This window comes from Cimex lectularius, unplaced genomic scaffold (genome assembly GCF_000648675.2).
Source record: "Cimex lectularius strain Harlan isolate CLEC.00 unplaced genomic scaffold, Clec_2.1 scaffold4, whole genome shotgun sequence".
Classification (NCBI taxonomy): Eukaryota; Metazoa; Arthropoda; class Insecta; order Hemiptera; family Cimicidae; genus Cimex; species Cimex lectularius.
Genome location: NW_019392723.1, coordinates 700,513 through 711,956, shown reverse-complemented (window position 1 = coordinate 711,956; position 11,444 = coordinate 700,513). Strand labels below are relative to the sequence as shown.

The following is an 11,444-nucleotide window of genomic DNA, read 5'->3' as shown; positions in this document are numbered from 1 at the left end:
ACAAAAACGGCCCGTCTCACTCCTTTGTAGACGGTGAACTATACCGATATGACGAGTCGGCTCCCCCTTGCGGGGCTGCCCATCGGCCGACACCCGAGGAAACGGTCATCTTCCCAGTGTGAGAAAGAATTTATTTGTCTTTTTTCTTCGCCGAATCTTTGAATGGATGAATGTTTGGTTGACTCGGGTCGTAGTCAAGGAAACTATTCTATCGTTGATCACGTGATGGTAATTACATATCGTAGTGGGGGCTGGAGTCCCCTCCATCGCCGCCTCTCCTCTGACTCAGGTTCAGGTAGAACTCCAACGCTGTCTCTTCTAACAGGTACTACTACACTTTGCTATTACTTGCACATTTTCATTTGGACGGTGTCTGCTCCGATTCCGAATTTCATCCGCACTTTTATCACGCCGTGGCCGGCCAAGGCCCGATCCGACTCCATGCACATTTTACCATTTGGTTTAAATTGTATTTCTAATAATTGGAAATGAAAGAAAGGGAGTAAAAACGATCGATTGGATATTGGCGTAGCTTATCACGTCCTGTTATCAAATCTGTACGCCTTCGTCTTTCGTAAGTAAAAAAAAAGATATATTCTCTTTCTTTCACTCTTTTCCCCGATAGCGTAGAATTACCGCACGGAGAAAAAAATAAGTTTTTTTTAAAAATATATTTTATTGCTGTTCCGTGGAAAGCGGGGAAGTATGTCGATATTGCTTATCACTTCGCTTTCACGTTGTGTTATGCATTCTTTTGTAGTTTTAATCGCTTTGCTTTGCCTTTGCACGTTCTTTGTATTAAGACCTCAAAATTTTTCTTATTCGTTGCGTTTCTTGTATGTAATATGGCTGTTTTATTCGTCGGTCTTTTCGGTGGGAGGTGTGGGAGTCCGGCGTTGAATCCACTTTCCGGCTCTTGGGAAAATAACATTTGTAAATGATAATTCCCAAGGCCGTAGCACTGTCGTAGTGTACTCGTCCTTACCTGACTATCCTTCAATTAGTACCTGGCCGAGTAAAAAAATCTCCGTATGTTAACTCGTCTTGACTCTGTCGTCGCGCCGGGCCGGAATGTAAATTGATGAATCAGATCGGCGGAGTTCAAACATCGTCAGCTGACGTTATGAGAACGCCGATCCGCGACCTTGGAACGTTTGACATTATTTTTATAGTTTTGCCCAGGTTGTCGGGCCGCTCGGAAGGACGTGTCGGGACGTCTTTCGTTTTTGCCGGTTATGCGGGGTCTTTCGACGTACTCGAAACGCCGATATGACGGGAGCCCGCATAAAACATGTCCCAGACAGCTGAACCTTTTTTCCCCGGCCCATATAATTATTTGTTATCCGTTCCGGGGATGTCGGTTCGAAATCGGAAAGGGCGAAACGGCCGTCGGGAGAGAGATTTGAACGTTGGAGGTGTAGGAAGGATTGAAATAGAGTGGCGGACAGGTGAAAAACCGAACCGGGGAGAATGGGTAAGTGACAAAAAGCAGATAAGGCCGGTGTTCAGTGGACCGTGCCTCCAACGTCCGCTCGGTCTATTTTCCTCTGTTCTCTTTACCGAGAAACAATTACGAAAAATCCCCTCGATCTGGAATTATTTTCGTCTGAGTATCGTCTCGAAACCGGTGCGAGTTTGTATAATTGGATTGGAAGTCTGTTACGATAGTAGGCCAGGTGTAAGACAGGTGGGTGGGATCAGCTGGTACCGACATATGTCTCAACCTACTGACCACCGGACCCTCGACAAAAAAACTCACCTTTTTTTTTTAAATTTGTGCGGAAGGAAAGGAAAGAGTTGCCGTTCTAGCTCTCCTTATGAATTTCGTATTTGCCGTAAATGTAAAAAGGATCTAAGAGGCTCTATGCACGTGTAGCCCCGAGAGGGAGAGGTCGACGAACTGAAATTACCTGCAATTCACTTCACATTCTCTAAATAAAGACCGTCATGTTACTGGAACCACGACTTTGTTTCGCCTTCCTCTCCCTTAACCACCTACTTCTTCTTCGTCCTTCGATGCCCTCGACTTCCTGTCCTCCAGAGCGCCTTCATTTGCCTACGGACGTTTCCAACCCTTTAGCGATTTACTCGCAAAGTATCGAGGTTATTTGTTGAAGGATCGATAGTATTGCAATCACTAGCACGAAATGCTACATTTGTAAGATATTATCTATGAGTAACACGCGAACCTCTACTCTCACTGCCGACTACAGTTTCACCTTATTATGGCACAGAACCGAATCTTATACGGCTAAAAAACACCATCTTGTATATCGGCAAGCAATTTTCAAAATAAGTCCCCACAGGGTTTAATCTAAAACGCTTTTTCCGTTTACGATAGCTATTTGGACCTTGGAGGAATAGCTCGGTCCCTTGATAATTAACTTTTCGCATAATGGTTTGACTTTTACAGATAAAGGGAGGGCGTAAAGGTCACAGAATGTCAACGAGCAGGGGTCCCACCGACTCAGGGGGTTGGGGATGCAAACTGTTCAACCCCCAGTAACCTCTTCCTGTTCAAAATCCTTTTGTAATTTTTTTTCTCATGCTGTGGGTTTATAATTCCTACCACAGGGCGAAACACCTGCTTCGGGGCCTTCGAAAATTAAAAAAAAAAATTCATTACTTTCAATGCCACCGCATCAGGTATTTCGAGTAACTGTTTTCACTACTTTGGTAAATATTTGAATAGTCCATTCAGTAGTTGTACAATTTTGCTAGTGTAGTCGCTTTGTTTTTTAAAAATAATTTTATATCTGCACATTTTCTTTCTATTTTTTTTTAAAATTCAGCATGAAGGTTGAAGTGCATGTAAGGGAGGTTATTAGTACAGAATGTCATTTAAAACGTAAAATAGATCCAAAACGATGGCCATCGTCTTTTTATTTTTAAACCGATTTTTCCCGACCGAGATCGGATTTTGACCAGATCTTGATAGTTGTTAGGGAGTTTTGTTGTCCACAATCACCATGGGCACCCCGCAGTGCACCATTATTGATCAAACCAACGACATCGATCCCACCCCACTCACCTTTCTATTTATAAAGTGTTAATCATCATTATTAAAATCAACTTTACACTGATTTACACAACGAGAATTAAAAATACAATTTGAAATATTTCTCGCTTGGTTGGGGGGGGGGGGAATGGACATGTGGAAAAAGACCACTGGAATATTTATAAGAGTGGCTTCTGTTAATGTTTTGTGTTGAATGAACTGTCCCCACAAATGGGAGTCCCACAAATGATGATGAGCGAAGAGATTAAGTTTTACAAAAGAAAATATAAAAAGTACGATTCCCCTCCCTGGCACTGTCCGCCAGCTCACCGCTGCCTTCAAAACGATTCAGTACCAACTTTTTCTCTCATTTAACACTTTTGGAAAAAAATGTCGGGATTTTATTTGATTGTTGAAATATGGGATTGAACATTTTGGCTAGATTTCCTAGTTGAATGGACTTACACGAAGGGCAAAATCTAGTTTAATCGAAGAGCCCTAATATAGTATTACAATTATCAATACACGCTGTATTATAAAAGATTGAACAGCGTATTTGAAATCCATTTCAAGGCATAAAACATCAAAAATACACATATTGAAACATAAATAACTTATAATAAACTTTGATTTGAAGACTACATAAGTTTATTTCTTTCATTCTCATTGGCCAGTCCTTATTCGAATTTTAACGAGAGAAAACTAGATCTTCTGATTTGTTTAGTGTAATATTATATTTTGTATCCGTAGATAAGTAAATTGTATTTAAAATGGCGGTGTGGCGAAAGAGGGGGTTGGGGAGGCGGTCTTAATCTGGCGCATGCACACAACCCTCAATAATATATATCGAACATCTACCCCTGGGCCTTATCCAGTCAACCCCATTCTGCAGCTTGGTCTACAATTCTTGGGTAATTTTGATTCAGGTCCTTTTTTTCACCTATTCTACTGTACGACACTGTTCCATTTTGATCATTTGCGAAAACTATATCGGACTATCGCTAAATAAGCTTTCAGAACAATGCTTTTAGCTTGTTTTACAATTCTTTTGTCCGATCTTTCCTGCCCTTTCTTGGCTTTTGTAATTAAAAGCGTTTTCCGATTGTTTTACATTTTCGTTTTTGACGTTCAACTGGTTTTTTATTTCGTATTTCTCTCCTGAAACTCCTCAATTGTACACTTTCTCCGGGAGTGGCCTTCTTTTTTTACACGTATTCTCTGTCACTTCTTAAGCATGAAACTGGCTTTTTCATTTATTTCATGTTACTGAAATCCAACTTTTTACAATAGGAAAATAGAAAGAAACGAATTATTGATTTAACATGGAGTAATAAAATCCAAAAGGGTTATAATCTGTAGGGATGGGATGATCCTTCTCAAAATGGCCAATCCTTGGGCCACTTCGATTATTGCCAGATTTGAAAGAATTGCTTTGTCATTTATTTCCTATTACTGAAATACAATTTTTTACAATAGGAAAATCGAAAGAAACCAATTATTGATTTAAAATGGAGTAATAGAATCCAAAAGGGTTATAATCCGTAGGGATGATCCATCTCAAAATGGCCAATCCTTGGGTCACTTCGATTTTTGCCATATTTTAAAGAATTGTTTTTTTCATTTATTTTCTATTACTAAAATAACAACTGTTTACAAGAGGAAAATTTAAAAAAGTGCTGTCAAAATAAATAAACAGAATTCCAAATGGTTAATTTTTATATCGTTTTGCGGTTCTAATTTTGACTGTAGGGTAGAACGATGAGCTATCTTAAAGTGGCCAATTCTCGGGTCGCATTGTCATCGATTTTTGTCAGTTTTAAAGAAAAACTGTTTAAATTATTTTCTTTTACTGAAATCAAATTATTTACTATAAGTGAATTGTATTTTCATGGGTTATCTAGACAGGAATGTTTAAGAATTAATAAATACAATTCATCAGTGTTAAGGTTAGTAAAGGTTAATTTAAAACTAGGAAATGTAATCTCAGAGCTAATTTTTACATCTTTTTCGTTAGGTTTTAATTTCGAATGGTACGGTAGAACGATGATCTCAAAATGGATAATCCTTAGGTCGTATTGACTTTTTTTTATATTGAAATGTATTGATTTTTTTCAGTTTAAAGAATAGCTTTTTTATTTATTTCCTATTAATGAAAAGCATCTATTTAATATAGGAAAATTGAAGAAAGCAAAGAAGTTTAATATAAAACTAAGAAATATAATTACAAGGGGTTTATTTTTACATCTTTTTGGTTAGGTTGTAATTTTGAATGTTGCACGGTAGGAGAATGATCTCAAATTGGTAGCATTGAATTCGATTTCTGTCAGTTTAGCACTTTTTCATTTATGCCCTATTACTAAAAACAAACTATCTACTATAGGAAAATGGTATATTTATGAGTTTTCTAGGCTGGTATGTTTTAGAATTAAAAAAAAAATGGGTTCTATTTTTAACTGTGCGGTAGAATGATGATCTCAAAATGGCTAATCCTTAGGTCGCATTGAATTCGATGTTTTGTAAGTGTAGCATAACTTTTTCATTTTGTCCTATTACTGAAAATAACTATCTGCTATAGGAAAATGGTATATTTATGAGTTATCTAGGTTGCTATGTTTTAGAATAAAAAAAAAATCAGTTCTAAGTTTGACTGTGTGGTAGAACGATGATGTCAAATCCGTAGGGATGATCCATATCAAAATGGCCACTCCTTGGGTCTCATTGACTTAAATTTTTGCCAGATTTTAAAAAATTGCTTTTTCATTTATTTCCTATTACTGAAATGCCAACTTTTTACAATAGGAAAATTGAAGGAAACGATAAAATGGAGAAATAGAATCCAAAAGGGTTATAATCCATAGGTATGATCCATCCAAAATGGCCACTCCTTGGGTCTCATTGACTTAAATTTTTGCCAGATTTTAAAGAATTGCTTTTTCATTTATTTCCTATTACTGAAATGCCAACTTTTTACAATAGGAAAATTGAAGGAAACGATAAAATGGAGAAATAGAATCCAAAAGGGTTATAATCCATAGGTATGATCCATCCAAAATGGCCACTCCTTGGGTCGCATTGACTTTGGTTTTTGTCATTACTAAAGAATAGCTGCTTAATTTATTTCCTATTACTGAAAACCAATTATTTACAATAGGAAAATTGCCCATTTATGGGTTATCTAGGCTGGTATCTTTAAAAATTAAAATAATAGTTTTAATTTTGATGGTACTGTATAACTATGACCCTTCGCAACATGACCCAATCTTTGGTTCGTATTGAATTCTGTTTTAGCCAGTTTAAAGAATATCGTCGCTTCAAAGAAGGTCGCCCTTTTAAACACTCCTTTTGTAGTAAAACGGCCCGCTCTATCAAAAGAAAGGATATAATTCGTTCTATGGCATTAGAAGCGTTCTAGCTTATCTCCTGTAAAATTCGTTCTGTAAAATCGTTCTTCTGGGTTAAATCACCGGCTTTCCACCAGATGGTTCCACCCCACGGGTCAATGGGAAGATAAAAAAGAAACACTAAACAAAGAAGAAACTGAGGGGGTTTTTATTTTTCAAGTCAATGTGGACCGCGATCAATCGCCCTTTCCGTTCCGCATCGCGTGCACTGAGAATAATTGTGTAAAAGAATAAAATAAGAATCAAGCGCGCACACAATCACACAATGCCTTACACACAGAAGATATAAAAATATAACAATAAATAGGATAGACAATTTTTTTTCTTTTCCTCTATTGTTTCCTATTTCATTTTTTTCTTCTTCAAAAAGAGATATTCAAATTAAATATATTCTAACACGCGATCCGAGCATATAAATAAATGTATATTCACTTGGTTTTTTTCTTACAAACTTGAATCTTGCTGGAGAAGAACATTTCGCCAAATGATTACATTAAACTGGCGTCTTAGTAGAAAGTCTTCCTATGATCTTCTTCCAGCCTTTCCGCTCTTCCACTTGACATTTCAGACGGATAGGCTCGGTTTAAAAATGTGGCATTTAATCCTGCCGTCTCTACGATATATATATATATTTTTTTTTCACCGCTCGATACATTTTAAAAGAAAATAAAGGGGGTCAACGTTTCGCTGACACAACGGCTGTTCACCGTCACGCAAAGAAAGGGGAACATAACCAATAATGCGGTATAAAAATATTAAAACTTTTCATTTCTCCATTCTACACTGGCCCAGCTTCTTTTCTTTTCGGTACATTTGTAGTAAAATTTGTTATTTTGTGACGTTCGTTATTGGCTTTATTTTGTATTATTTCTAAGACACTTGGGAAAAATACAGTTTAGAAATCGTTTATGCTGGAGTACAAGGGTTCAAAGGAGATATTTGAAAAAAAAAAACTCAAATCACTGTCATTTCTTATTCAAAAACAAGACAATTATAATTATTGAAAAGCGGCATTAACCAATTATTGCAATTATTAGTTAATTAGGGTCAATATTATTTGTGAGTACACGATGCCCTTTTCAAGCAGGCTTTTAATTGCGCTTTGTGACCTGCATGGCTTATCTCTTGCACATTATCTCACCACCTGTCTTATTCTATTGAATTTTAAGAGAAAAAAATAATTTTCAATTTCAAAAGGTGTGTCAGTCTCAAAAATCAACCATAATTTTTTTTATTCTCATAAACTAAAATTGGTTTATTTTTTATTCGAAAAGAGCATAAATACTCTTTAAATTCAGCTCCCATCATAATTTATTTAACTAAGAATTGCTTGTTTTTCAAACTNAGAAAACAAAAAAAAAACACGAAAACTCCTATTATTTTTTATCATCGTTATTTTTACGTTTTTCTTAAAGATTCGGCCTTTCTAAGTCAATTCGTGCAAAAAAAAAAAAAAAAAAAAAGAGAGAATGAGAAGAAAACAGGAAGCTGTGGCAAATGTGGTTTTGAGTGTCTTTTGAATAGTAATATCTCACTGGTGAAGAAGGGGGGAAAAATCGAGTGTTTGCTTTTTAAAACCTTTTAACAAGGCCCGTACACTTGAGGTGAATCAGTTTATCAGCCTGTACTGACGGTTAAAAAGCACACTGATGTGACTTCTTTGACGTTTAGGTTCGATTTCGAATTTTTGTACGCTACTTTTGTAAATTTGTTAAAGCCTGGTGATAAACATAATGTAAGAAATTACTGACATATCAGGACTGTTATAATTAAAGTTTAAAAAACAATGTTGCCAACAGGCTAAAAGTAAATTTAAATCGCATTATACCCCCTCGTCAATACGGTTTTATAGCAGATCAGCCTGTGTTAACTGTTAGTTAATAACAGAATATTTATGTTTAACTACACTCGTACAGTGTGACTGGTTGTTTATTGTCTTGGATTGGAAATTATTTGTATTTAGGAAGCTAATTATAAAAGTAGGATCGTCTCGTTAAGATTTGTTCACTCTACATTCTAGCCCCCCCCAGGTTTGCACTTGGGTCTATTGCTATTCGTGATATTCGTAATAATGTTAACGACTTCTTTACAGATGTCAATGTTTTTTGCTGGCCGATGATCTAAAAATCTTCTCTAATATTAATACCATGCGATCGTAGTCCAAGAAAATTTACAAATGTTTCATTCACGGTTTATCAATAATTCGTCGACCCTGAACATTGATAAGTGTACGTAATTATATTCATTAGGTCCTGGAAAAAAGGTAACATACGCCATAATCTTGAGAAAATACACAACTAGCAACTGTCCATTCGATTAGGGACTTGTATCATATTGATATTATTGCAAAATCTTACAAATTATTGGGCTTTATAATCAGAAAAACTCAAAAATTTTATAATATACAATCACTGAAATACTTAAACGTCTCTTTAGTTAGGCCTCATCTTGAATTTTGCACTCCCATTTGGTCTCCTCAACATTCCGCTCATATAATAATAATAATCGATTAGTTTTCGTGGTCCGTTTAACCAAATAAGCTCTTTCAATTAATTAATCTTTATGTAAGGTATCGGTTGAGATGAAAAAGTCAATGTCATGAGCGGGATTCGAACTCATGACGTTCGGCTAAATACGCCGCTGCTCTACTACATGAGCTATCGTGACTTCGTCCAATCGGACACCAACTTCCCATCTTGGTAAGTGGGTTGCCACCTTTTGAATTTTCCCTCCTTTTTACCATTTTTCAAATGTCGTTTAATCTGTTTGATTTTCGGCGACAAATGAAATGGCCACGGAGAGCTTTAGGGGCGTATTTAGCAAAATGAAGTACATCTTCACTAAAGCTCTCCGTGGCCATTTCATTTGTCGCCGAGAATCGAATCCTGATTACACGACATTTGAAAAATGGCAAAATGGAAGGAAAATTCAAAAGGTGGGTTGAGATGGGAAGTTGGCGTCCGAGTGGATCGAAGTCACGATAGATCAAGTGGTAGAGCAACGGCGTATTTAGCCGAACGTCGTGGGTTCGAATCCTGCTCATGACATTGACTTTTTCATCTCAACCGATACCTTACATAAAGATTAATCAATTGAAATAATACTTTATTTGACAATTATTATAAATAACAAAATATACGTTTTTACAGCAATGGAATATCCGTCGGCTCGGATTCGAGATTACTAATAAAATATTGATAAAAGATAATAAAATAGCCAATAAAATATAATAATATTCCCTTTGTTTAATATTCCGCTCATGTAAGTGCAATTGAAAAAAATACTGTTTAAATTTTTGATCTATATATTGCATTTATCCTCATTTCTGGTTTATATTTTTATGCAACGCAAGTGTCAATACTAGAAATAATTATCTGATTAATGTTCAATGCTATAAAAGATATTGTGCTTTTTATATAATAATACCCAGAGCCCTCCGGCTAATAAACCAGCTTCAACTTCACATAATTATTTTTACCATGTCAAGGTACCAATTGACGACTAAATTTACTCAAATGTTACGAAATGCCAAATCTGGACTTTAGAATCACATCCATTAATCTAGCCTTTAAACAATTCTTATCTATTTAATTAGATAATTTCAAAAAACTGTATTGTTCTTTACTGAATATATTTATATTTTTGGTATATTTTTATTTATCTTAATATTTTAATTCTCACATGCCTGTTATATATAGTATATTTTTTGTAAAGTATGTTTCTAGTTGTTAATCGTTTAATGTAAGCTTACATTTTTGTAGCAAGGATAATAATCCGTATATTTAAATAAATAAATAGGATTAAATCGAGAAAAAATGCTAGGAACCGGTTCTCGTGTTGTACTTAATCGGCCTCATTCGAACCCAAAATACAAGTCAACACGAAAGACAAGTCAATCAACATTTGTGTTTGGCCCTGATTTATTACTAAAAAAAGTCTCGAAACAACATCGGCGCGAAACGTTTCTCCTTACTATATATGAACTTTCTATAGAAAGTTCTGAAATGAATCAGCATCATGTACGATATAAAATGTGATAGCTTTTAAAATTGGGGGGGGGGGATAGGCGTGCTTAAAATGCCTAAACTGCACCCCCATTTTTTTACGCGTGGCTTTAAATGGTGATACACGACTTGACTAAAGTTTTATTTCTGTAGTTTTGTCATCCCTGTTCATACTTTTATGCTTATTCAGGTGTTTTTTTCTTTATGGGATTAAAACCGTGCCAAGGCGGTGCAAAATGTGCGCTGTACTTTAAAAAAAAAGAATAGATCAAGTTGGTTGAGAGAGATAGGACAAATTATTAGTCTGTTATATTTAGTCGAGTGTTGTGGTTTTAATTTTGTTTCGAGCCGAGCAACAGTCTCGCGGGTTGAATGCTGATTTTGAATATTCAAGAGATCACAACTCCGTAACCATACACACCGAGGGTAATGGCCTCTACCATTGCCGGTCAAAAGTTGTGCATTCGTTTGCGTTAAATCTTACATCCGTTTTGAAAAAGGGAAGGAAGGCCCATTTATTTCGTCGTCCCGACAAGATCTCTTAAAAGTATAATTAGCATTGTCCATATTTTATAGGAGGATAATTTGATAACGAAAAGGGTACGGGGGAAAATGGCGGCAAGGGAGTGTATTACGGTGGGATCGATCGCTCATTCTTGGAAAGGATGCTTCGCCAGAATTTTAACCAAGTATTGATGTAATCCTTGTAACTCACGCACCCCTGGCAGAAATCCGTTATGGACGATTCAACGTCTATTGTTCTTATGCTCGAACGCGAGTGTGTGTCGAGAGGTTTCGTCCCAGTGAAAGAGTAATTAGTTCAAATCCCTCATTAGGTACTCGGCTCTTTAGACTTTAACTACTACAAACATAAATTGAAATTGTACAAAGCGACAGAAGGACAAAAAAATCACCTAACTTTCGAGCGTTATGTCTAATTAGTTCGGCGTTTATTTGGAGTTTTGCTGATCAAATTCGACTGCTGACAGCGTAAAAGTTTCGCCCACTTTTCTTTGTCTACTCCTCAAACTGGAAGCTTTT

General features: G+C 36.2%; 1 long non-coding RNA gene across 2 annotated transcripts in view; it reads left to right on the top strand.

The window, feature by feature from the left end:
- Nucleotides 1-295: 295 nt before the first annotated feature.
- The window catches only part of LOC106673186, a 39,125-nt gene continuing 27,976 nt past the window's right edge, over nucleotides 296-11,444 (top strand). Inside the window, exon 1 of one of the 2 annotated variants that reach the window (XR_001341378.2) lies at nucleotides 296-325. This is a non-coding gene — a long non-coding RNA (uncharacterized LOC106673186). Of the gene's footprint in view, nucleotides 575-11,444 lie in introns of both variants that reach the window. The other variant, XR_002910260.1, reaches the window with a different exon arrangement.